Source organism: Castor canadensis, chromosome 11, assembly GCF_047511655.1.
Source record: "Castor canadensis chromosome 11, mCasCan1.hap1v2, whole genome shotgun sequence".
Lineage (NCBI taxonomy): Eukaryota > Metazoa > Chordata > Mammalia > Rodentia > Castoridae > Castor > Castor canadensis.
In genome coordinates this window covers 18,545,054-18,565,384 of record NC_133396.1, presented here as the reverse complement: position 1 = coordinate 18,565,384, position 20,331 = coordinate 18,545,054, and the positions used below count along the sequence as shown (strand labels likewise).

The following is a 20,331-nucleotide window of genomic DNA, read 5'->3' as shown; positions in this document are numbered from 1 at the left end:
CAATAAATAACATTTATTTAGGGCTTACTATGAATACAGTATTAAAATGATCCTTCCTATCCATGTAATCATCACAACTTCTCTATGAAATGAGTATTGATAAATATCAAGTGTATCCAAAATAAAGTCTCTGGCAGGTTGTGGTTTTTGTGGCTGTATCTCTCGTGACTTTAGGTTCATCTTGGTATCAGACATAAGGCTGTTCAACATCAGGCCCTGGCCCTTACACAGCTCATGATGCCAAGAACTGGAAAATTACTACTTTGGTTTCAATGGATGGTAAAAGGATTGTTAAGGTAAACATTGTAGAATTAATTTGACTAACCACACTCTCCTTTCAACATTATAATCCTGGACTTTAGACAGGATTGAACTAGGTTGTTGAGGGTGAGTGGATATATCTGAATTGGCACACCACCTAGAATTAATAATAATCATTTCAATCACTTGGATGGTGGAGCCCATAATCTTCTCCAGCATTTGTGAGGTGTGTGGAAAAAAAAAACAACAAAACAGTTAGGCATACTTAGATATTCATTTGCAAATCTTACTTGATATTGAAACTATAGGACACCTCAACCATTTGTTGGGATTTCTGGAGTTTAATTTTTATTTCTCTACATTAAAATTCTAAGGGGTCCAGGGATGTGGCTCAGAGGCAGTGTGCTGGCCTACATGTGTGAGGCACTGGGTTCAATCCCCAGCACCACAAAACAAACCAGAACAAATTCCTGGGAAGGATCTTTACCTTTTTTTTTTTGTTTGTTTGCTTGACTTAAAGAATTGAAAAGAAAACCTATCCAGCCTTTTGAAGTAAAAATTTATATCAGAAGTGAATTTATGCCAGGCAGTGACACGTGCCTGTAGTCAGTTAATGAGAGGCTGATATAGAGGATTGCTTGAGCCCAGGAGTTCAAGGCCAGCCTGGGCTATATAGCAAGGCCCTATAACAAAGGACAGAGAAAGGGAGGAAGGGGAGGGAGGGAAAGAGAGAATAAGTTTATTTATCTCATTGATATGTAAATAGAATGTTATTTATTTATGCCACAAACACTTGTTAAATACCTAGGAAATGTCAGGCTTTATGCTAGGCACAGAGATGATAATAACAATAAAGTATGGTCCCTGCCTTAACTTGCTGATAGTTTGTGAGACTGACAGGTAGGCTTTGATGTGACTGAAGAATACAAGTGAGAGTGTGGGATGGGAGCATGGCTTTAACCAGTTCAAATCAAGGAATTGGTCCTATTTCTTCCTTAACTGAGTGAATTAGATCGTGAATTGTTTTACATTCTAAACTGAAACATGAGCAACCTTGTGAATTATGGAGGACGCTAAATATAGTGTTTCCTATAGGCAGGGCTCCCTGTCAGTGTGGTCACTTCGAGAGTTTTTGACCTGAAAGTTCTTTGGCATATTTTTTTTTCCCTATTTTTTCCCCTCTTTCTTTTCTCCACTTTATTTTTTGGAGACCTGGGTAGTCCCAAAGAAAGATGTTTATGGATTCTAAAAGTGATTTGTAGGTAAAGACAGAAAATGATTTTTAACCCATAATTTTCATATAAAAATGAAAGGAACCCTTTCCTGTAGTCTCATACATATTGAAAATGACCATTTTAGTTCCATTGCATTTTTCAGAATTTCTCAGTCGTAATCCTCTGACAACCATTGAAGATTCTCATCTTTTTAAATTGCCAGCATTAAAATACCTGTAAGTATTGCAGTAATTTTTATGAGTCATGAGATGATTTCTGTTCTTGTTTACTTTCTTCAAAGGTTAAGTCATCATTTTAGTTTTAACTAGGTAATTGAAAAAATGTTATTGGCAAGGGAAAGGATTAAAATGAACAAGACAGCCAGTCAGGGAAGAAGACATAGAGATATGGAACATGTAAACACAGGTAAAAATATCATTTATTCCAGAAAGCAAAGAGTATAGGGTAGGAGTGAAAGCAACATGAAAATGAGAAGGAAAAGAATAGTTAGAAAAAAGACTTAGGCTCTATTCAATGCCAAAGTCATTAATTTGATGATTCAAACAGTAAACTTAAATTTCTTCAGTAAGAGTAATTAACTTCTTTGACAAACTTGTGAGATGGCTTGTTTTATAGGAAAGTCAAAATCTAACTAATAATTTCCTTGAGATGTCTTTTTAAGTACACACTGTCTGTGTTGGGGTTCATCATGAATGTGGGCTTTCTCCCTCAGGGACCTAGGAAAAACACAAGTGCGACTTGGGACTCTTGAAAACATCCTCCTGATGACTCTTAAGTTGAAAAACTGTAAGTTAAAGTTTTTCTTAGATTTATGAATCACTTAGGTTTGCTTAATTAATTTCTTAAGTCAGGTTTATTGAGATTTCATTTCCATGTAATAAAATCCACACTTTTTTTTTTTTTTTTTGAGGGACTGAGGTTTGAACTCAGGGCTTTGCATTTGCTAGGCAGGTACTCTACCACTTGAGTCAAACCTCTAAAATTCACACTCTTTAAGTCTTCAATTTGATGGGTTTGCATGGCTATGCAACCACAACCCCATTCCTGATATTAAAAGATCCTGTCATCCCCAAATGCCCCTCATATTCTTTTGGAGTCAGTCCACTCCTCCCACTGCTAGCCCCTTGCAACCATCAAACATTTACTTATTTATTTTTTTTGGTGGTACTGAGGTTTGAACTCAGGGTCTTGTGCTTGCTAGTAAGCACGTGAGCCACTCTGCCAGTCCTTTTTTGAGTAGTTAGGGTTACAGGCATGAATCCTAGGCTACCTAGGTGCCTGGCTTTTTGAAGATTTTATAAATGAAATCATACACTATGTAGCCTTTGTGTTTGGCTTCTTTTACCTACCATATCCCACTGGCAGTGTATGAGAGTTATAGTTGCTCCACATTTTCACCTGATCCTTGTATTTCAATTTCTTTTTTAAATTTTAGCCTTTTTTACTAGTAGGTATGCAGAGGTGTCTCATTGCTGTCTTCATTTCCACTTCTTTAATAGCTGATGACGTTGAGTGCATTTATGTGCAAATGTCTTCTTTACTGAAGTGTCTGCTCAAGTCTGTTCTCATGTTTTAGTTGGATATTTATCTCCTTTCTAAACTTTAAGAGTGCTTTACATACTCTGGATCCAATTCCTTTTTCTCACATATGTGCTTAGTAATTATCTTCTCTCTGGTTGTGGCTTGTGTCTTTTCACTCCACTAAGTGTCTTCTGAAGAGCACAAGTTTTAAATATTTCAATTTTGATGAACTCTAATGTAGGAAGTTTTTCTTGTATGGTTCGTGTTTATGTGTGTATGTGTGTCTTACCTAAGAAATCTTTGTCTAAGAACCTGTTGCCACTGGTCAAGATGGCTTACGCCTGTAATCTGATGTACTTGGGAGGCTGAGAACAGGAGGATGAAAGTCTGTGCAAAAATTTAGTGATAACCGATTCTAATCAGTAAACCAGGTATAGTGATACGTATCTGTAATCCCAGGTACAGCAGAGGCTGTATGTAGAAGGATCAAGTTCTCAAGCTGGCTCCAGGCAAAAACATAAGACTCTATCTGAAAAATGACTACAACAAGGCCAGGTGTGGTGGCTCATACCTATAATATTAGTTACTTGATGTTAGAAATATCTTTAAGATATTGGGGCGTCACAAGGGAGAGACACAATACAACTCAGAAGTCAACAGGTCAGGCAACATTTACTTCTGCAGAAGGATGTGGCACAAAAAGCAAGCACATTCAGCATGTGGGGTTTTATCTCTAATGCAATGCTGCCCCTTCCCTGAATTGGGCAGGTTTGGGGTTCACAGTCTATGTGGTTGGCTCATTGGAAAGAGGACATTGTGGGGGGGCTTTGAAGATAAAGAGGTTTAAAAGCTCAGGGAAGCAATAAGCAATAACTGTTTTAGGTTATCACCTCCAGAACCAGGGCATGTAATGGAATTTTGTTTGACTGAGGATAACAACCCTTTGTTCAGAGTCCATGAAGCGAGCGTATGGGAAGCAAGTTAGTGAGACTAACATTTGTAACAGTGGTGGCTACTGATTAAATCCTTTGACAGAAAAGACCCAACCTAAGCTGATTCTCTCATAGTTCCCCGCTTTTCTTTTATTTACAGTTCTTTTCTTCAAACTTAGTATTAATTGACTTTTGGTCAAGCTTGACCATCTAGTTGCCCCCCTTCCTTATCGGAGTGAACATTTTAAGAGGGCCTCTTTAGTTCATCCTGTTGTTGAAACTTGTTACCTACATTTTATGGCTACCATTCATTATTTTGGTAAGACCCCTTTTTTTGTTTATATTGGGAAGTTTGTTTTGTTACTCTCCTTTAGGGTCTATATTTTTATCCCTTTAGACGTCTGTCTTTAGGAATGTTTTATTACCTTGTTTTTATTATCTAGGAAGAAAAACTGTTGTCTCCGAATCTGTGCAAAGCTGGTTGTTTTAAGAGTCCTAAATGTTTTGTTTTTAAATGTTTTTTTATTTCCTTTATCTAAAATAATCTTTGCCATCCGTCCCTTTACATCCCCAGGGTTGTTGTTCCTAGGGACATTTCTGTCCTCACACTTGTCCCCTTACATTCTCCCCTCCCCTCTCCAGAGACAGCCCTGACTTCTTTCAGGAAAAGGGGCGTTGACTCTATCTGATTATTCAGGCTGAGAGGGGATGTTGTGAGATCCCCTGGATAGTCAGTCAGGGTCTCCTAGGTGCTGGTAGGGTAGGTCTGTCAAGGGGTCCTTGGTACCAGGAGAGGATCTTTGGTGTGTGCAGTGCAGCTCTTTTTCCATCACCACCTGGAGTTTGACAAACTTGAAGAAACAAACTTGACAAGCAGGTTGAGAATGCATGGACCAAACATTAGTAGGATAATTAATGCAATTTGGGAGCTGAATAGAGGAAGGAATCAGGTTAGGATTTAATTTCCTGCCATACTTGCCCAACAACTTGTGAATTTATTGATTTCCTTAACCATTTAGCTTTATTGAGAACTGTTTCTGTATGAGTGTCCACTTGTTCATTGGCATTAATGCACATGCAGCAGGAAGTGTTAGCTATAGTACAATTTTTAAATGTCTAAACCTGCAACAATACATTATCAGTAGACAACGAACTTGTCTCATGATGGTCTAAATGAAGGATCTATATTTATGTCCAAGAAAAATCCATCGCTTAAATCCAAAATTAAAAACACCATCTTTAAGTATTATAGGACATGTCTGGAGCCTGCAGAAATTGTCAGTTTGTTTCTATTTGAGTAGAAGGCCCTGGCCAAAAATATGAGTTTGTCTTTTGTCAGAGATGCCTGAAAGAGTTTAATGTCAGATAGCCACACATGCTTAAGAACCACTTCTTTAACCCTCTTGGCTTTGGAGAGGTTTGGCACAAATGACTTGTTTGAACTTTGATGGCATTCCCCCCCTTGTCTCCAAACTGTTTGTCTTTGAGCAGTCTTCTCTGAAATTTTTTTTTTTTTTGATTGGTCATTCTTATCCCTTGTTGTATTTGCTTTCTCCTGGGTGTCCCATGTTGGGGAGGAAGTAACAAGCAGGTCAGGTGGGAGCCAGGGCCAACTAGACCCTTTTGGCCAAATTTAAGGAACAAAGAGTCTTAGAAGGAGTTGCTCTGAGGCTGTGGTTTCTAGACAAGGACAATACAAAACAAAATCCAACAAAAGTAGATATTTAAAAAGCTAACTTGGTTGACAGATGAGTCTTTTTTTTTTTTTTTTAATGGACTTGATTGTAAATGCTCCAGAAGGATCAGAACTATACTGCTAAAAACTTAAAATAGCCATAGTTAAAATTCTGAGGGACAATTTAGCAACTAACAGAATAGTCTAGGTATTTCCATTTTTTACAGAATAATTATGATTGGCAGGCAGCATTATATCAGCACCATTACTTTTTTTCTTGTAACAGTTAGGAACACATGTATAAAAATCTGTAAAGGCTAGAATAAAGTTATAATTTGAAGAGCATCAGCTTGGTAGTTCAGTCTTTAAATTTCGTATTTTAGAAGGCTTGATATACTTGGAAAACACAAATATATTTAATATACAGGAGCCAGCAACAGCATCATAGCTCTAAGGAGGTTATACATACATACTAATTTAATTGTTACCCTTGGAGTAAAACCTTAGATTTTCCATCAGTTGAGGGAGCTGTGTCATTGACCCCAAATAGCCTACTGATTGACACATATAGGGTACTAATTGCATTAGAATCACCCAAGACAATAGTTGTTTAACCACAATTATGAGGCCATCTAGAAGACTTGACATAAACCAACTCTTAAACTTTTATTTAGTTGTGACTCAGTTACCTGAGTAGTCAAAACACTGAAAAAATTCAGCAGAGAACACAGGTAAATATTCATGAGGACTAAGTGTGAAGGTAGGAAACCTGATGGCTGACATAAACAGATGGCTCATGACATACAGCAGGATTTTGCCGAACTGTATTGATGGAGACCCCCAAAACTAACAGGCCTAATCTGACCAACCCAGGCTAAGAATTCTCTCCACCTGACATATGGAAGGAGTTGATGATGCATAACTCAGTGTTTGAGAGTTAATGACACATAACCTAGTTTGTTTTAAATTATTTACTATGTTGACTCTAGTAAAATCTTGAGGTTTCAAGACCTCCAGTGCAGTGTTCCTTTTTGAGTATTTTTTAAGTCTTGTCTGGAGGATGTACTTTTGTTTTGCTTTGATTTTTTTTTTTTACATAAATTTATTTCATCCTCATATCAGTGCAGCAGCATTTCCTGTGCTTAGCTGCCTATTGTCTTTTGTGTCTTAATACACTTTTGTTCTCCTACTTGGAGATTTACTTGGTAAATTCTAGGATCAGACTGTAGCACCAACACTCCCTGATTGTTATCTTGATAAAACAAAAACCTTTCCTTTAAGACAGTTTTTTTGGTAAATGTTATCCATAACAGAACAATATTTTTAAGACAGCCTTATTGTTATGAGCTTAGAGAATTAAGTTTTAGTTTAACATCAGTACATTAAATTTTGACCTTACAAAACCTTTAATGTAACTCTTAAATTTTAGTTAACTTAATCACCTATATAAGCATTTATAAGCTCCATCTTTTTATGACATTCTACTCTGTACTTTCATGACAATTTACTCTGTACCCTCTGGGGGAGCTTGTCCTATCCTTTCTTTTTCTATTTTGAGACAATTCCTGAGGACAAACCTTTTTTTAGCCAGGCACAGGTGGCTCATGCCTATAATGCTAGCTACTCAGGAGGCAGAGATCAGGAGGATCATGGTTTGAGGCCAGTCTGGGCAAATAGTTTGCAAGACCCTATCTTGAAAAGCCCTTTACAAAAATAGGGCTGGTGGAGTGGCTCAAAGTGAAGGCCCTGAGTTCAAGCCCCTGTATGGCAAAAAAAAGCACAAAAAACAATGACAACAACAACAAAAAACCCAACCTTTTTTTTACATAATCCTTTTTTTTAATTCAAAAGTATTTTTTCCTTTAACCTTTTATTTTCAAAACCATATTCTTAATACCTTTTATATTTTTGTTACTTGTTGGAAATAAGTCATAAAGCCTTTTAACTTAGAGCCTTATATTTGCAAGAAAAAAAAGCAGAAAAAAGAGCAACCTTAAAATTATTTTTTTGTACAAAAACAATTTACAGAAAGCCCATTTGTTAATAGACCCATGTATTATAAGAATTAAGTCCCAGATTTTTTTAAATGACAGAATGAAACAGGCCAAGGTTCTTCTTTTTTTTTTTTTAACTATCCAAATTCCAAAATTCCTGTTGCAGGCTACTGCATGGCCCTTTGTTTCCCCTCTAGTCTTAGCCCCATTGTTCACCCCTGAATGCCTGCATCTTAGTGAGACCTGATTGAGACAAGTTTGAAACTTTTTTTTTTAAAGTAGCAGAATAGGGCAGAAGTAACAATTTTTTTAATATATAACTCTACAGTAAGGACCATCCTGCAGATGTTTACATATTTATATGTTAAAAAAAAGAAGTGGGGGCTTAAGCAGTCTACAACAAATACCCTGTTTTTTTTTTTTTTTGTTACCTTGAATATCACATTCATTGTGAACTATTTTGAAGATGTTTACATATACATACAAACAAATAAAAGTTTTATAAATTAAGTATACCTAAAAAATGTCAATTTAAGCATGCATAAAATGAGCTGGAATTTCAGGAGCAGATTAAATTTTGCCCAATGCTTTTTTAGAGACATAAACAAAATGACACATAAAAAAATTAGAGTGCACTCCCAGAAAAACCTTTTAAACCATGCCTAGAGGGATGTCGGTAGAATGGTGGATGATGCATCTATTCTCTTGTGAGATTCTCTCTTTGGAACTGAATTTTTGTTACCCATCCCTTAATCTTGGCTGCGTGTTTCCCCAGGAAAAGGCTCACTCCCCAATATTGGAGGTTTCTTGCATTTTACCCATATCTCCAGGAGAATGTTCAACCCCCTCCCCACTCCCCATATTGGAGGTTTCTTATATTCTACCCACAGTGCTTCCTCCGCCTCAAGAATCAGCACTTGTTTTGTGTCCGAGACAAGTCTCAGTCACACCCCCACAGCCTCTGGGATGTCCCAACCACCAACATAGTATTTGACTTTCCTACCTTGGTCCATGCACAGAGTTAACCTGGTCCTCTATGGTGCTTGCTTGGGCTGGCCCCTTTTCCTTTGTTGCCAATTGACTTGATTTGGAGTTTATTGTTGGCCACAGAGATGGTGGATTCCCCCATCCCTGAGGCCACTGCAACAAGACAGCAGGACATGTTTCCCCTGAGGAGGGGGTTTCCATGACTCCCTGAGTGATGTCAAAATCCCAGGTGGGCCCCCATGTTGTTAGAAATATCTTTAAGATATTGGGGCGTCACAAGAGAGAGACACAATACAACTCAGAAGTCAACAGGCAAGGCAGCATTTACTTCTGCAGAAGGGTGTGGCACAGATAAAGAGCAAGCACACATAGCACGGAGTCTGTTGGGGTTTTATCTCTCAAATGCTGCCCCTCCCCTGAATTTGGCAGGTTTTGGGTTCCCAGTCTATGCGGTTGGCTAATTGGAAAGAGGACATTGGGAGGGGGCTTTGAAGACGAAGTTTAAAAGATCAAGGAAGCAATAAGCAATAACTGTTTTTGGTTATCAGCTCCAGAACCAGGGCATGTAGTGAAATTTTGTCTGGCTGAGGATAACAACCCTTTGTTCATAATAGAAATTTATCACGTTAAGGAGAGTCCATGAAGTGAGCATATGGGAAGCAAGTTAGTGAGACTAACAGTTGTAAACCAGTGGTTACTGATTAAATTCTTTGACAGAAAAGACCCAACCTAAGCTGATTCTCACACTTGAGAGGCTAAATTTGGGAGGATCGTGGTTCAAGGCCTCCCTGGGAAATAGTTCATGAGACCTTCCATCTCCAAAATAACTAAAGCAAAATGGAGTGGAGGTCCAAGCAGTAGAGTACCTGCTTTGCAAGCATGAAGCAATGAGTTCGAATCCTAATCACACACACACACACACACACACACACACACACACAAAACCTCAGCAAAAAAAAAAAAGGGGGTGAGTAGGGGGCTGAGAGCATGGCTTAAGTGGTAGAGCACCTGTCTAGCAAGTACAGGCCTTGAGTTAAAAACAATAGTATCAGAGGTACAGCTTAAGTGTTAGAGAGCCTGCTTCTAAGTGCAAAGCCTTGAGTTCAAACCCCAGTCTGACCCAAAAACAAAACAAAAAACAAAATTAAGAAACCATAGTATCTGAAAAACTTAAAAATGAAAGGGGAGGGGGCTAAGAAAGAGTAAAAGAATTGATCAAAGTATATTATATGCCTGTTGTAAATAACACAATGAAAGTCCTTTGTACAATTAATTTATGCTAGTAAAAATTAAACCACAGTAGTGACCAAAGATATCATTGTCTAATCCAGTCACAAAGATTTTCTCCTATGTTTCCTCTCAGAAATTACATAGTTATATTTGGGTCTATGATTCATTTTGAGTTAATTTTAATGTATTGTGTGAGGTATTTTATTTTTTGGAAGTTTTGAAAAATATTTCTGTAGGGTCTATCACGACAGCTTATCATACCACTTATAGCAGCTTAAATTGTGACACCTTCCCTCCAATATGGCAAGCTAAGTAGAAATGTATATGCTCAGGGTTAGTATGTAAAAGGCCCTTCATTTAGCCCTCTGCTCTGATCATTTTTATGAGAACACCTCCTTACTAAAATCCCCACAATGTCAAGTCTGTTGGTTTCTGCTCCAGTGTCATCATCCTCCCATAGCATCTGCCAATAGATCCCCCACTGTCAGGGAGATGCCTTCCTCTGGATAGCAGAGTCCTCATCACTAACCAGGCTTCCTAGTTACACAAGGTAGTGGTGTTCTCCCTTGTCCTTCCGCCCTGCTTTCCCTTCCCTTCCCTTCCTCGCTCCTCCTTCCTTCCTATTTCTCTTTTTTTCTTGCTTTTTTCTTTTGAGAGAGTCTTGCTATGTAACCCACGCTTTCCCCCCGACTTAAAAAATTATTTTTGTGCTGGGTTGGGGTACATTGTGGGATTTACAAAACTTCTTACCATGTATCAAATATATCATACTTGAATTCACCCCCTCCACTGTTCTCCTCCCCCCAGGCTGCCCTTAAATTTGCAATCCTCCTGCCTCTGTCTCCTGAGTGCTGAGATTACAGGAGGCCATCATCATGCCCTGCTGCTTTTTTCTTAGATGGAAAAACACTGCCATTCTCTGTGGCCATTTTCACTCTTTAAGTTTTCTACATACCTCATGCACATTTATAAGAACTGTTTTCATGTGCTCATGCTAACATACATGTAAGTCTTGGGTTGGTTATGACTTTTTCCCCCCCAATATGGGTCATATTTTCTTGCTTCTTAATAATTTTTGGATTCCACACATTGTGAATTTGAGTTTGTTGTGTACTGTATATTTTGATATTCCTATAAGTATGCTTGATCATATTTCAGGTGAGGTTATGTTACTCAAAAACAATTTTACCATATAGGTCCTAACTTTGAAGATTTGTAAAGGGGGACCACAAAGTAACCTTAATCCAGAGTACATTATTGACAAGTACTAAGGCAAGACCTTTGAGTACCCAGTGCACCATGATCATGAGGCTTTCCAGTCTGCCCTGTAGGAGCAGGCAGTATTGCTAGCCCTGTGCCATATCCTCTAATCTGTTTGGTGGTTCTTTTCCTGGCCTTGAGTAGTTTCCTCAGACACATGCTCTGATTAGTACTTTGCTGTATATTCCCAACCATCCTTCGACACGGCTCCAGAGTTCTTTCTCTGTGTGACTCTTTCTCCTCTGGTATTGTGCTCTAAATTATAGTCACCTTGGTTCACCTGGACTCTCAAGTTCCATTTCCTTTATTTATTTATTTTTGGCAGTACCGGGGCTTGAACTCAGGGCCTCACACTTGCAAGGCAGACTCTCTCCCACTTGAGCCACTCCGCCAGCCTCAAGTCCATTTCCTTAACTAGGGAGATCATGGGTCGCTGCTTGTGTTCCTTCCCTACCTTGTAACCTGGAAGCTCTCTCAAAGCGGTAAGCTAGTGTTAGTCAGCTTTGCATCACTATGACAAAATACCTGAGAAAACAACTTAGAAGAGGAAAGGATTTATTTTTTCATGTGTTTTCTGGCCATTTGAATTTCTTCTTTTGAGAAAGTTCTGTTTAGTTCACGTGCCCATTTCTTTATTGGTTCATTAGTTTTGGGAGAATTTAGTTTTTTAAGTTCCCTGTATATTCTGGTTATCAGTCCTTTGTCTGATGTATAATTGGCAAATATTTTCTCCCACTCTGTGGGTGTTCTCTTCAGTTTAGAGACCATTTCTTTTGATGAACAGAAGCTTTTTAGTTTTATGAGGTCCCATTTATCTATGCTATCTCTTAGTTGCTGTGCTGCTGGGGTTTCATTGAGAAAGTTCTTACCTATACCTACTAACTCCAGAGTATTTCCTACTCTTTCTTGTATCAACTTAAGAGTTTGGGGTCTGATATTAAGATCCTTGATCCATTTTGAGTTAATCTTGGTATAGGGTGATATACATGGATCTAGTTTCAGTTTTTTGCAGACTGCTAACCAGTTTTCCCAGCAGTTTTTGTTGAAGAGGCTGCTATTTCTCCATCGTATATTTTTAGCTCCTTTGTCAAAGATAAGTTGCTCATAGTTGTGTGGCTTCATATCTGGATCCTCTATTCTGTTCCACTGGTCTTCATGTCTGTTTTTGTGCCAGTACCATGCTGTTTTTATTGTTATTGCTTTGTAATATAGTTTGAAGTCAGGTATTGTAATACCTCCTGCATTGTTCTTTTGACTGAGTATTGCCTTGGCTATTCGTGGCCTCTTGTTTTTCCATATAAATTTAACAGTAGATTTTTCAATCTCTTTGATGAATGTCATTGGAATTTTGATGGGAATTGCATTAAACATGTAGATTACTTTTGGGAGTATAGACATTTTTACTATGTTGATTCTACCAATCCATGAGCATGGGAGATCTCTCCACTTTCTATAGTCTTCCTCAATCTCTTTCTTCAGAAGTGTATAGTTTTCCTTGTAGAGGTGAGACCCTGGCCTTGATGTCAGCATCACCCACACAAGAACTGTAAAAATGATAATAAGGTACGACATAAATAAGAAGAATCCTGTACCCATAGCGATACTCAAAAAAAACAGGTATGTGTGGTGAGGACTGCACAATAATGCAAGCTAATAAATGTAGAAGGAGTGATAGGATTAGAAAAGCGAATTATAACTGGTTTGAACAAGGACTCTCATTGATGCACAGTGGGGTGAAAAGATGTTTGAGGGTAGCATCTTCACTGATCTCAAATTGCTACTCCACTGGTTATTTAGTAATTATCAAGCAATAACTTGGAAATCTTGAAGATGCCACTTTAATCACGTGATTAAAGAGCATCATGGGTCACCTGAAATCACGTGGCATATCAAAGGTCCTCACCACACATGAAAAAAAAAAAAAAAAAAAAAAGGCCAGGGTCTCATATATGCTGGACAAGCCCTCTGACACTGAGCTGCACCTCTACCCCTCTTTATTTTTTGGTGTGCTCAAATTGCCCAGATTTGCACAATGTGATATGTTGTTTTCTAACCACACAATATGGATTAAGCTATGCTGTTTTTAATGCCCAGAATAATTTCTAGTATTTGCCCCTCCAAATAGGAATTGGGAAAGTGACTCCATAAGTTGGGAGTTTATCATAGAAGTCTACCTTACTTCATGTGCACTCCCAACCCAGAGTGAGATCTGAGTTGAGAGGAGATGCTTTTGATTGATAGTACAGATCAGTGTTATCCAGTTGTAATCCTTAGCGCTGTATTTTAGGCATATGACATACATTGTTATACTTACCCTTCATTTGGGCATCTGCCTTCCTTCCTGTTTATTTTCAGTATTCAAAAGCAGCAATTTACCTTTGTTTTTTTTTTTTCATTTTTCTTTTATTATTCATATGTGCATACAAGGCTTGGTTTATTTCTCCCCCCTGCCCCCACCCCCTCCCTTACCACCCACTCCACCCCCTCCCGCTCCCCCCCTCAATACCCAGCAGAAACTATTTTGCCCTTATCTCTAATTTTGTTGTAGAGAGAGTATAAGCAATAATAGGAAGGAACAAGGGGTTTTGCTGGTTGAGATAAGGATAGCTATACAGGGCATTGACTCACATTGATTTCCTGTGCGTGGGTGTTACCTTCTAGGTTAAGCAATTTACCTTTGGGCTCCTACCAACCTGTCCAGGTCATGTGTCACCTCAAGGGTTCTTTCTACACAGCCCGTGGTATCCTTGGACCACCTCTTCTGCCCCTTTTGCATTTACTTAATTCTTTGTGTTTCCATTTATAGGATCTTACCTAGCTATATGGCTTGCTACCTCTGCAAATTTAAAAATAATATTGAAATTGTCTGCAAGACAGTCAAACTGCATTGTGACAATGAATGTCTGACATTGTCATGAGTCTGTTACCTTATGAAAAATGTTTTAATTTTAATTTTTAATCTTCAATTTTAAAGTAATGATAACTTTTTAAACTAATAATGTAATTGCTTCACTTTTATTCAGTCACCCAAAGTTAAACTCCCTACTCTTCTGAACTGCTCCCGTGCTCAATGTCAGGTTCTTAGTTGTCGTTGCATAATTTATAATATAACTCTTCCATATGGGCAAGGACCTAGAAGAGGCAGGGAATAATAGTAATGGTCACACACTGGGTACTGTGCCCTCTGCCTGATGCTTTGACATACAGTGATCACTTATTCTTATGGTGTCATGCAGTTTCTAAGTTGCTTTTATATGTGTTATGTCTCACCTGACCTCTAGGGCAGGTATAGGTGGGTTTTGCTTGTTTGTTTTTGCAAGTTTGTTTTTGCAAGTTTATAAAAAGATTATAAGTTATGCTCTTTTATTTGGAGCTGGGAGTTTCTAATTCTGTAACTAGCAATTGCTGCCTCACTCTCCTAATGGAGTGAGGCTCTTCATGCTTAGACTGTCCAACTCTGAACTCACTCTGAATCTCAGGCTTTTCTATCTATTTTCTATCTATCCACAGATCCCTTGGGTACCTTTAAGGGTTTCTCTGTGTATTAGGTCTTAACATTAGCACTAACTTCATGGCTTCCAAAACATCACTGCTTTGATATCCTGACAGCTTGGAAACAGGGCCCTACTGGTGAAGTGGGGCAAATAAGTAGTAACACTTTTGACTTACATAAACCCAGTATTGCTTATTTTTCAAAACAGTTTTTCACCAATAACATTATTCCTTTCTCACCTAAAGGTGGCAAAATATACTTTTTCATCTCCTTTTACAGTGAGGAAAATAAAATCCCAAGTGTCAAGTGCATTAGCCCCATACCCGGGTCTTCTGTTCCTAGTTCTTGGCTCTCCATGGGCCCACATTCCTCCTTCCTCATCATCCTCCCCTCCCCTCTGACCCTCGTCACCACCACTGATGCTCTCAATTGCCCTGTTTAAAAAATAAAACCTAACTGTCATGGTGCGCTTCACCTTCATGCAGTCAGAAGTTTCAAATGGTTCTCAAGTCAAGGTGAAAGTGTTTGTGAAAGTATTTGCAGACATTGGCAAAAAGTAGCTTTTCCCTCAGGTATTTAGGACCTCAAGGCATGTTTATTCAGAGATTACTGTTACTCTACAGATTTGTTGCACATTACACATAGACATACAGCCAGGCAAACTAAAAATTTCTTAACCTACATCCCAGATCCCTGCCCAAATTTAAGGAAAGAACCAAGTGGTTTTTTTTTTGTTTGTTTGTTTGCTGTAGAGCCTTCTGTTATGGGGGTTAGGCTACATGGGATCAGAGCCCAAGCAAAGGAACTAGATATGTAGGTGGAGGAGGACAGGGCCAGCTGAGGACTTATTAGCAGAAAGAATGCTCCCCTCATAGAACTGTCCCCCATCATGGTCCTCTGTGATGGTAGCAAGAACACAGTATAGGGAAGGAGGGGTTGAGAGAAGATTTGTTGTCCCTCTGTGTCTGAAACAGGACAGTAGGTGCATTATGAATGTGAAGAGAGGTTTGCTGAGCAGGCAAGTATTTGTCTTCCAGTCTTGGTATTTTATTGAGTACTGGACAATTGGCTGTCCTAAACAGAGTTCCTGTATTTTCACACTATGGAGTGTTCTGAGTAGGTAGCTACTTTGTCAAAGATGTCTTTTTCTCTCTTTGTTGCCATTTCATAGGTTTAAGTTTGGGCTTATTTTTCTCCCCTGTCACTCATATATTTGCCTACCCCTACTTTATTTGACTTGGATATGTGGCAATGGACTAATTGAAAAAAAAAACAAAACTGTCCACCAGTCTTCTCTTATCAACAGCAGTCTTTTTTTTTTTTTTTTTTTTTTTGGACAGTTGAAGAAGCATCTATAGGAAACACAAAAGGAAAATTCATGAAGGTGTTACAGACCCAGAAGAAGAGCACAAGCACTGAGCTGACTGTTGAACCAAAGAAAGGGGATATGAGGACCAAAAAGTCAGCTTTTCTGGCTTCATAAATGAGTAGCTAGACTTCAATGATGAAAGTGATCTCATTAGTGCACTAAATTACATATTGCCATTTTCCTCACAGGGAAATCTAGAAAATGCAGAATCAGCATTGTTACTGTTCATTAAACTGCTTCTTTCCAATGTGCAAAATGGAAATAATTTCACTGGTAAATTGAAAAATGATACAAGGAGACTCCTCCTTAAACCTTCTTCAAACAACTCAGTTTATAAAAGTAAATTCTGGAAAATTTGTTATAGGCAGAAATTCAAAGAAAAATTGATGAGGGTAAAAAGAAAAAATAGCCATGTTTATGCAGCCCAGCCTTTTAGGTCCCAAATTTAAATGCCAAATCTTTCAAAGGAAAATGGATACTGCCCAACCACAGGAAAATAGTCTGGCAGAGACTGAAGAGAAAAGGCTGCAGAGGGTGAACAGAGTCCCTAAGGAGCCAAAAAAGATACAGAAAAGGCCCTTCAAGGAAGTGAGGAGACAGAGCATCTGGGAGAAGCAGAGTGCCCCCCCTCTTGTGGAAACTATTGCTGCAGAAAGGAGGGATAAGAGACCACGCCTAAGGGAGCTGGAGCAGCTTCACATGGTCCAGGAGCCCAGGATGTCAGAGGAGTTCACCTTCCAAACAGAGCCCTCACTCACAAAAGAACAGAAGGCAACAGTCTCTTCTCTCCTAATTCCATACTCAGTGGACAGGGCTTTCATGTCCTCCACTGCAAAACCACTCTCTGAGGTCAGAAATAAAGCAAAAGACTTAACCTACACCATGTTTTAGAAGATGCAAATGCTAGAAATAAAAACACAGAGGCTTCTAAACCAACCACATAGGCCAGAAAAAATCATCACCTTCATTAAAATAGGCTCTTGTGTGGTCTGTAGAATACCGATGTTCAAAGCGAGTCAAAAGTTCAGAAAGAAAAATTCATGCTTGAACATGCTGGTTGAACACAGGCCTCCATTCTCTACAGTGAGGAGCTTCATAAATTCCCCTTCACAAAGGGCCTTTTCATCTTTGGGAGACCTCAGTTCTCAGGACAACCCTTTTTCAGAATTATCTGCTATTTCAAACTTGTTACAGAGGACACTCCTGTAGAAAAACAGACAGAAGAAAATGCTTTTGAAGGAAATGCTCTTATGGCAAACACGGATGAGCCAGCGGAAACTCTCTCTGAAGCCACAAAGCAGGAAGATGCTGCTGATGCAGATTCTAGTGTGGGTGCATTCAACTTAACACCAACTGTGAAACAAACCAGTGAGATACAATGGGAATACCCCAACATGGGCACTGACACACCAACTCCCAACTCAGTCTCCAGAATCCTCTGAGGAGGCTAGTGATCTTCCTCCATTGGGAGATAGCATTTTCACCTCTGGATCTAGAAATAGTGTTTGAAATCAGTGTCCAAATTTGCAAGAAACCACAGTTAAACATGTGGATGTGGAGATTATCATGATTCCACAGAACACTGTGGACTTTGAACCTATTCCAGTCCAGCAGGACCCTTAGAACCCTACAGATCCCACTAAGCAACTTGAATTTTCTCCTACCCAGTCTGGACCACCTTCCCTGAAAATGCTGAATCCTCTCTAGCCCAGCAAGAACCCACAAGTCAACCTTCTCCAGCCCAGCAAGGGCCCAAAGCACAACCTTCTCTAGCCCAATTCAACAACTTGGTAATAAGGAAGTAGCAATCAGTGCATCATGAGGTAAATGTTCCATCTCCAAGTATGGAGTCCAACTCCAAAAGTCACCGTGAAACATATTGATCTGGAGGTTACACTAACTCCAGAGTCGTCTTCTCCAAGCCAGCAGGTCTCAGAGAGTACTGCGGAGGTTAACACCCTCATCCACTCAACAAGAGGCTCCAGCTCAGACTTCAGAGCTCCCTGAAGACAGTGAACCTTCTCGAAGCCAGATAGAAGCCTCAGTTTAGCCTACAAATCCTCCTGAAGAGGTCAAACTTCCTGTTGAGCAAGAGGCTACCATTGAAGCTCCAGAGTCCCCTATGGAGAATACAGCTCCAACTCTACCAAATCAGGAGGTGACAGTTCAACCTCCAGCTCAGCATCAAGCTCAACAGAATAACTTGCCTAGCGATACAGGTAAGCCTGCGGATGTGGAAATCACCATAACTCCAGAACCTAACAAGGAGGCTGCATCTTCTTTAGCCTAGCCAGAGGCCCCAGCTGAGCCTCCTCCTCCTCCTCTCTTGGGGAGGCTGAAACTTCTGGAAGCCATCTGGAGTCCCCAGTTCAGCCTCCAGAGTATGGTGAGGAGCTTTAACCTTCTTTAATCCAGCAAGTAGTCTCACCTCAGCCTTCAGGCCCTTTTTCAGAGACTGAAACTTCTCCCAGTGAGCAAGAATAGCCAGCTCAACCTTCCAAGTCTCCTGAGGAATTGGAACCTTCTGGAAGCCAGACAGAAGCTCTAGTTCAGCCTGCAAAGCTGTCTGAGAAAGTCAAGCCTTCAGTTGAGCAAGAGGTTCCAGTTCAAGCTCTAGAGGTGACAGTTCAAGCTTCAGGTCAAAATAAGCACAACAGTATAACTTGCCCAGAATAACAAGTAAGACTGTGGATGTGGAAATTTCCATAACAGAGGGGAAAGGAGAATTAATACCTCCCCTTCTTTTTCTTAGGAGGGCTTTTTCTGGTTAAGGCAGCCAGTTTGGCTTAGGAATATATATAGACCTCTCAATGCCACATGCAATCAATGCCACAGGCAAGAAAAATATGGCCCAACAGCTACCTGACAAGGACTCTTCTGATGAGGATGAGATTTTCAATAAAGATGCAGTATAAGTCGGTCAAGCCTGTAATCCTAGATACTCAGGAGGATCATGGTTTAAAGCCAGCCTCAGCAAATAGTTCACAACACCCTATCTCAAAAAAAGCCTTCACAAAAAAATATGGCTGGTGAAGTGGATCAAGGTGAAGGCCCTGAGTTCAAGGCCCACTACCGCAAAAAAAAAAAAAAAAAAAAAAGGCAGGGTAAATGGATGAGGGGTGATTTAAGATTCCTAGCTAACATGGAAGTAAGGGAAAAAAAAGTTGGGACTTTTCAAGAGTAAAGCCTTGTATTATTGTCCCAGGGAGCTTGGGGAAAGTCATCACAACAGGTAGATTCAGCCCCTGAGGGTGAGGAGAGGGAACTGGCTGAGGTGCCCTCCACTTAGCCTGTAGAGTGATGCCATCCTGCCTCAGAAAACAGCAAATTTTATTTTCTAATACGTCTCAGCACTGCTTTTCAAATACTTATTTTTCTCATTAAAACATGAAATTGTAACCAGTTCTATCCATGTAGTAATAATTTAAAACCTAAATAGTTAAATAATGTATGTACAAGTAACAAGAACACAGGCAGGAAAACCAGAACTGATGCTGGACTCCTTTGTGGCAGTCATGCTTCTTGAAGAGGCAGTGTAGGCACCAAAGAGGGCTCTGTGCCCTAGCTCCCCCAGTGTAATCATCTTCTGGGAATGAGAAAACATATCTTCAAGGGGTGCAGAATTTTAAGTCAAATCCCAGTTGTTCTCTTGTAGGAGGAGGAGAACTAAAAAAAAAAAAAAGAAACAGACAAGTTTGTGTCTAACAATGTAGCAGGGGGAATGGATGGCGCAGCAGAGAGATAAAACTTAGAGATAAAAATTAAAACATAAAAAAGGTCATGTAGTACTGGGAGAGTAGTAGCCAATAGAGTTACATGTAACCATATATGGGTTAAACCTTGCCTTTTGCTTCTGTAACCTGCTTGCAAGGATATGTAAGGTGAGACCTCTTTGTTCTTGGGGGTCAGCCTTTGGACATGAGTGCACTGAGTCTGTGTTGGCACAATAAAACTTTGCTTCCTGCTAAACTGCCTCAGTGTCCCATAGCTCAGCTTAAGATTCCTGCAACATTTCTTGGGGGCTTGTCTGGGATTGTGGAGATGGTGATTTGTTACCTTGTTGCCAGGGTGCATCCTCTGGACTTTTGGGAGAAGATCCCACCAGGCATCAACAGACAGCCTGATCTGGAGGAGGGACTTATCTTCCCGGCAAGTCAGGATGAAGGACTCTGATGCACAATGAAACCCAGTGAGGTGCAGGAACCAGCAAGGGTAGGGGAGCAGCACCATCAGATTGGTAAAAACCCAGGTTTGAATTCAGGCCTGCCTCAGGAGGCAGAAGGGGAGACTGATCACCTCCCAGAGACCCCCTAATAACCCTATTTGGGATGAAATTGGGTCTCTCAGGTTAAGGGAAAGTGTGTGAGACACCTC

At 39.7% G+C, this 20,331-nt stretch overlaps 1 protein-coding gene and 1 long non-coding RNA gene across 7 annotated transcripts in view; one reads left to right on the top strand and one right to left on the bottom strand.

The window, feature by feature from the left end:
• Nucleotides 1–20,331, top strand: part of Plekhm1 (pleckstrin homology and RUN domain containing M1) — an 87,486-nt gene that overhangs the window by 5,389 nt on the left and 61,766 nt on the right. For 2 of the 5 annotated variants that reach the window (XM_074045636.1, XM_074045631.1), the window contains exons 2-3: nt 1,639–1,711; nt 2,209–2,282. The exons of 2 other annotated variants lie outside the window; for them this stretch is intronic. The gene's annotated coding sequence lies outside the window, so the exon portion shown is untranslated. The remainder of the gene's footprint in view (nt 1–1,638; nt 1,712–2,208; nt 2,283–20,331) is intronic. One more of the 5 variants, XM_074045632.1, reaches the window with a different exon arrangement.
• Nucleotides 15,146–20,331, bottom strand: part of LOC109676013 (uncharacterized) — a 355,135-nt gene continuing 349,949 nt past the window's right edge. For both annotated transcript variants that reach the window (XR_012438536.1, XR_012438541.1), the window contains one exon: nt 15,146–19,623. This is a non-coding gene — a long non-coding RNA (uncharacterized lncRNA). The remainder of the gene's footprint in view (nt 19,624–20,331) is intronic.